General features: G+C 38.5%; 1 pseudogene across 1 annotated transcript; it reads right to left on the bottom strand.

The window, feature by feature from the left end:
* Positions 1 to 2,201: 2,201 nt before the first annotated feature.
* Positions 2,202 to 4,363, bottom strand: LOC144639567 (NADH dehydrogenase [ubiquinone] 1 alpha subcomplex subunit 13-like; annotated as a pseudogene). The gene is made up of 3 exons (XR_013568171.1): positions 4,147 to 4,363; positions 3,803 to 3,874; positions 2,202 to 2,683 (listed from the first exon to the last, which is right to left on the bottom strand). The product of XR_013568171.1 is annotated as an NADH dehydrogenase [ubiquinone] 1 alpha subcomplex subunit 13-like (transcript).
* Positions 4,364 to 7,134: the final 2,771 nt, after the last annotated feature.

Raw genomic sequence — 7,134 nt, 5'->3', positions numbered from 1 at the left:
GTAATGTTTAATAGATGAGCAGCAGTGTTTTATCAAGTTTAAAACACGAGGCGCAGCCGAGTGTTTTAGACTTGATAAAACACGAACTGCGAATTTATTGAACGGCTTAAAAATCTTCTGATGTAGATCAACTCATTCTTGCACTAATATTTAGATTTGGGATTATTTTGGCCTAGAAAATTGGGCGTAAAAGTTTAGCCGTGTCTTTATCAGATATAAAGACACTCATTAAACATAATTTAATTTCTTTTGTATTTTCTTTATGAATTATTAATGAGTGTATTATGTACATGACGAAGTTTACATAAAGGAAAAAAAAACTAATCTGACAGAACCTTGGCTGACAGACTGTCAGATTGAATGGCAAGTACCTTCAGCATTTTCCCAGAAACACACCAAGCTGTAAAATTCCGAACAGTATTGCCAAAAATGATAATGATAAATTTACAATTAAACTAGTAATAATCAGAGATTATTGGAGTGCGTTCGACCCAAGATAGATACACATGATAAGGCTAGCAAACGTAATCCGAGTTACACGACTGTTTATATCGTCATACAAATTTAAAACGACAGCGTGTGCAACATAAAGCGCGCATCCAACATCACTCGAAACTATCAGAGAAACAATCTCAATCCAACAGTGCACGAGGCAGCACAGCAATTTTTTTACTACTGTTAAAAGGAGGACTGCCGAAACGTTTATTTTTCAGCACAACTTACAGGGCAAACTCGCAAACGCAAACCGAAGGAGATCGTTAGAACGAATCAACCTCGCTCCCAGGGTCTCTCGCAAAAAAACTGCGACATCATTAATTAGCCAACCTGCCACAAACCAAGATCCATAGAACGACACATAAAACGACTTTCACTGGACAGCCACGGGACCACACGCCACCACAAGATTAGGATTTGTTTTCCTACCGTCGAACACAAAAATTGTTTACAGACTAGCGTTTTCGGCTTCATGAATTGTTTTTGCGCACGCTGTCTTTGTTGACGTTGCTGTGACGCAATTAATTGCTTTCTAATGTCTCATCACTTGAGATCGAGGCCAACTTGCCACATACCGACATACATAATACCACACATAGAACCACTTTCGCTTGTGCGTTCACAGGACAACCACGGGGCCACAGGCCACCGCAAGATTAGGATGCGTTCTCCTACCGTCGAACGCAATTATTGTTCCAAAGTTTTTTCCATTGAATTTTTGTTGAACTTCAGTACATTTACACAAAATTTTGCAATATACATCTCTTTCACTGGTCAGGAATCAAATGCAGACATAGTTTTCTAGTGCCTTTGATAGCGACTTTCTGGAAAGTGTCAGACCACCGTAGTTTTCAAATCCCTTTTTGTTATACTGTCAGAGGGGTGATTGAGACATTTGCCTAGAGGAGCCATGAATAATCACAGATTCATCAAATTATAAATTTTTAAGTACCGGTATAATCTTGTAGGTAATTTATAGGGTTTGCACTATCTGTGATGTAATCCGGACACCCTACATCTATTAGACTAGAGGGTATAGGTCAATTCATTCTCGTCCCCATAGCCCTTTCGTTTCTCTTAGCCGGCTGGGCCTTGGCACGAGGAAACAAAAGGGCTCTGGGGACACAGAATTACCAGTCCTAGATTGAAGGACTTCCGGTCTTCATGTATGCAGTCATGACGTTTCAAAAGAATGTACCAGAGAGTCGTTACGTTTTTGCCTTCCGTTTAGGAATTCTTTGTTTCAAACAGCCAATCAAAAAAATTTGAATTAATTCAAAAATCCTATGTCCCCAGAGCCCTCCGTTTTCTCGTGCCAAGTCGGCTAAGAGAAACGAAGGGACTATGGGGACGAGAATAATATAAATTCTATCTGAAACTTGATGCACATGACCCACTGGGCCAATAAAACCATAAACCTTGCCCCCTCCACTTTCAGACTTTTGCATGGAGTAAGTATCAAGTTAGATATAAATAAAAAGAAAAGGAGGCACATGACAAGCAAGAACATTAACCAAGGTCCAAAACTACCAACCCTTGTCAACATGTTGCTAATTTAAAGACTAACCATGTAGTTGATGTATTCCATTGTTCTATTGTTTACCAAGGCTATGCTTTGCATGACCATGTTAGTTAAAATCCTAAAGCTGCCAACTTGGGTGATGCAAGAGCACAAGAGGAAGTCAAGAAAATTAAGTCTAAAACTAAGTTATTTAAAATATATTTTATTTGTTTCAAACCCTGGGATTTTGAGTACCCATTTTACACTTGCACTTTGTCTTTGATATTTGTTCTTAATTACAGTAGTTGAAAAATCATTAACCGTAAACAGCCGTGGTCAAATGCATTTACCTTGCAATGTCCTTCAACTAAAACAAAGCAACTCGACACAGAAACTCAAGAAAACACATCCTTAACTTTTGTGGAAAACCTGATCTAAAAACAACTGGCAACAAATTTACTCATTGATTCTCACAGAACACATCAACGCAAAGATACAAGTACATCCAAAGTGTTTCTCTTGCCTCTGGACACATTAATTTCGTGTTATTACAACTTTTCAACTTGTATAGGCATAGGTGTAACCCATTTATCTGTGTGATACACACTCTCTCCAACTTTCCAATCAGGAACATCCTTCATAATCTATGCTGCAAGCTCTTCATTTTCTTTTAGTAATCGCAAACACCTAAAAATAGAGAAAATAATAGTTAAAGCAAAAAGTTTTAAGGACATTATTGATTGCATTGTTGGTTTTCATATGAACCAAACAAACACTTGACAGCAAAATTAATTTTGCTTGTCATTCAAAAACTGCCCTTCAGAGTTAAATGACTAGAGTTAAGTATAGCAGTGCAATACCAACTGATCTGCACCCAAGAGACCAGCATAGGTTCTTTGCACGACCCGGTCACATGGTACAAAATCAACCATGCTGGGCCTTAAAGGACCCTTGTAGTCAGCCATGCCTTTCTTTTTGTTTACATACGCGAATTTCGGTATTATATTTTTTGCAGAGCGTGTCTTTAGTAAATAGGTCAATGTGAAACTGCCAAAAGTAATTAAACAGACTTCAAGTGCAACAGGATTTCGCTTTGCCATACAGTTGTCTTAATTTTGATGGCATCGAAAATGGCGGAGGCTGACTAGGACCCTTTAAGTTCAAGTGATAAATTTCACTCCAAACAAACAAAAGAATGATAGAAAAACTAGTCAAAATATGCACCGATAATTTTGAAAAGCATCAGGGTTTTCATTAAGAATTGTAATAGCAGGAGAATAGCGTATAGTAACCGGAGAATGATTTTTAAAGGTTCCGCATCTTTATAAAAAAATAGTTTCAGGCCTTTGAAATTTAGCCGGAGAATTCTACATAGTAGAAGGTGAATTCTTATCTTATCTTATCTTATCTTCTCAGATCTCCGATGCCTATTGAAGCATTTGTGGCAGTTTAAGACATCAGTAAAGCAAATGCACAAGGATTTAGATGGCAAAGAATTTAGAATTTAGATAGCAAAGAAAATGTCGGAAGCTGACTAGGATCCTATAAGTTGCACAATGGGACATTCAAACTAAAGGAAGGTCAAGCTTGACTGGGCTGAGTCGCTTTGTTCTGAATGTCCCACTGTGTGTTATGCGACCCAACATGGCTGATTTTGTATGTCTGGGTCATGCAAAGGGGCTGTTGCATCTTGTTCCTAGTACTATTCTAATCTAACTCTCAGTTAATTGAGATTTGACATTTTAAAAAATTTCGAAGTTATAAGTTACAGATATTAAAATGAATGCACTTTCTTATCATACATACTTTCTGTCATGCTCTGCTTGCAGAAGTGGTAGCACTCCAATTCTGGCATATCTTTGCTCCTTCAGGAGTTCGCTGTAGGTTACAAAAACAAGAAATAACATAGAGTTAACTTGTAAATTTAATTTATACAAACCCCGGATACAAACATCAATAAATGTTGTAAGAAATTAACTTGGCCTCGCCAAACATGTACAAATTTTACCTCCAGCTTTAAATGAAAATAGTTTTATTAATATTTTTTGTTCATTTTGTTTCGTTAAACGAAGTTTAGCATAGACAAATTAGAAACAAAAGCAATCAATGCAATATCGAATAGAGACAACACAACACACACACACACATACCAACGTTGTCTGTTTCCCATGATAACCTTATAAAATCCGAAGGCCATTACGGCAGCTCCACCTATAAACAATGCCAAACCAGACGGACCTCTCTTTGGTATATTCCTAGCGAATTCTATGGGAGGATAACCACCTTTTGGTGGCAATTCTTGCTTCACCGCCTGTTTCACCAAGGAGGACGCCATTTTGGTTTTCACCACGATTCTGGTTCCCAGTCTTCTGCGGAATAGGCATGCAAAGCGTTCATATACCACAAGCAGGGGCCCTGACCACAAGGTTTTCGTTAAATTTTGATTGCATCGAGCGCGAGAAAGCAGCACGAAAACCTTTTTTGGAAAAGAATATGCCCTGTAGAAAGAAATAGATCTTGTTGAACTAAAAAAAAAATCGGTCGAGTTCCCTTTTACCAAGTCTGTTGACTGAACCAAAGGCGTGATCTACAGTCGTGCGAAAAATAAACAGCGAATATTCTTATCGTGAAACAGTTTGCCATAAATTAAAGGAACCTGAAGTATCTAAAGACATCGATCTTACCTTCCTCAGTAGTACCTAAAAAAACTTTTAATTTAATTTCTATCTATGTCTGTAATGATGTGAGGATTCGACAGCCACTACCGGTATATATATCTTGAGGGTAAGGAAGATTAAATTAATCATATTCATTGTACAGGAGCAATGCACACAGCGGTTAAACTGCGGCTTTACAAGCTGCCGCTGTTAACATCTAAAATTTCTGAAATACTCCAGTTAAGACAGCTAATGAAAAGATAAGTTTCGTATGCCGCCAGATGCATAGAGGCACATTTACGCTTAAAACCCTTGCAAACTTCAAGGCAATGAAAACCAAAAGATGCGTTTGATTCAGTTTAATGATTGACAATTGTAAATAAACAATGTGTATCTTTTATTTCAAGAAAATAACTTGGATCAGCCAATATATGATACATATTTTAGCCATCGGAAAGGAGTAACCCATAGAATAGCCTCCCATGCATTCGTTTTTAGGGAAGCAGTGAAATACGATCGCCACTCAAAACGACAGTGTGCGAAGCTTCCCATAGAAAGACTGCCCGGAAAGAAACGAGAAGAAACTTTTATGCTAAATCTGGAAAAACAAGGATCGTTTTTGTCGGAGCTTTTCGGTTAAGCCTATTCAGGTGAAAGGTTCTTGTTACTCTGACAATATTAGTTACTACAACTTTTTCCTAACACTAAGCAATTTGCGCTCCCCTCTACCCCAAATTTTAACTCATTGCTTAACCAGTTTTTCTCAAAGCGCGCCACTGTCGAACAGCGAACAGGCATCTGGCTCTCTCCTTCGCAGAGGCTTCTTTAGTGGAGTCAGTGGAGTTAGAAAATGCAAAAAAAAACACGACAATGAAAAAGGGGAGCGCAGGGGACGATGGGAAGAGAGATTACTTCCTCCCTTTCCAGTATTAGTCCACTTGAGATCCGAAAATTTGGGTTCATGGCTCACTTTCGGGGAACAAACGAAACATGTCTTACCTTAATCCTTGCCTATTGAGCATCACAAAAATGTATGATAGCAAGGTTGGAACGGTAGCTTTCACTTATAAATCGAATTTTAAATTGGCTCCCCTATACGCCTTCTTAATTTGGCCGCCATCTTGGATTTTTTGGGGTGAAAAAGCTACAAAGCTGCCTGCATTCTTGTAACGTAAACGAATCGCTTTCAAACGCTAATTTAAAACTTATTGGAACTAACAACATGATTTCGTTCATTCTAGTGTTTCAAAAACGACAACAAGATGTCATATGTGACGTCGCCACGGCTGATTATTGTTCACAATATGACTGTTTGTACCACAAAATAAAGCAAAAAGTGCAGATTTAAAAATTATTTCACGAAAGAAAAGAGAGCGCATAGATAAAATACCATTGCCATTCAAGTGTCTTGAATAAATCCCCCTAAAAAACAATCGTCATTTTCCAACCCAGCCCTTTATTTCAAACATATGGTCCCACGGACATGCAAAGTACTTTAAAAAGAGGGAAGAGGTGCGAAGACCAGAAAAGTGGAGCTTTGCCAACGTACGAAACGTACGTCCGAGCTATGGCGATTAGCGGGGAGGAGTTGCAGTATCCGAGGTGATCATTAAAGATACGAAAGCATAAGTGTATCAGCTGTACGAGAAGACGTGTCAGAGTGTGGATGTGCTGTGCTATGAGATTCACGGCGCCAGGGAAAGTGAAGCCAGAGAAAAGTGAACGGCGCCCGGGAAAGTAAAGCCAGAGGTTCTCCCACCACGCGAGGCATCTCCACTAACCGAACTCAATGTTACAAGAGGAAATTTTCAAGCCACAATCTAGAGAAGAGCTACTGATTCCCTTCCGGTAATTCCTTCACCGCTCCAGAAGAGTTGACAGAAGCATAGCAGCAGTGAAGGAGGACTTTGTACGAGTGTGGCGATTCTGTCTGTTCTGTACTCAATAATCTCTTAACTGAGCCCTATTCTAACCTAATTATGCGTGGACGTAGCTATGTAATCTGATTTGGGGTATACTGATTAATGGTGTAGTATACTTGAAAAAACGTAGCATTGCAATTGAACGCCTCTATGGCAATTTTTTTATTCTAGATGATTGAGGGCATAAGGTTAACGAGCTGAAAAACAAAATGACAGTGATTGAGACCTCAATTATTGCGTACTTAGCTTTTATTAACGTAAACAATGCTTAAATACTATCCCGAATATGTAGTACCTCTCAACTATAGATCTAAGCAAAAAATCAGTAAGTATTTAAGAACGAATAAAAAAAATTCAGGATTTTTGTTTTAAAATCCCAGATGGCGGCCAAAAGAAGGATATGAGAGCAAATTTCCAACTCGATTTACACAGTGAAAGCTACCGTTTTATCCTTACTATCACACATTTTTATGATGCTTAATAGTCAAAGAGTAATATTAGAGAAGTTTCGTTTGTTCCCCTTAAGTGAGCCATGCAACCCCACTAGCTGATGGACTAT

Source organism: Oculina patagonica, unplaced genomic scaffold, assembly GCF_052425735.1.
Source record: "Oculina patagonica isolate OP01 unplaced genomic scaffold, crgOcupat unplaced1065, whole genome shotgun sequence".
In the NCBI taxonomy this organism is placed as follows: domain Eukaryota; kingdom Metazoa; phylum Cnidaria; class Anthozoa; order Scleractinia; family Oculinidae; genus Oculina; species Oculina patagonica.
The sequence above is the reverse complement of the archived record's forward strand: the minus strand, read 5'-3'. Positions and strand labels throughout refer to the sequence as shown.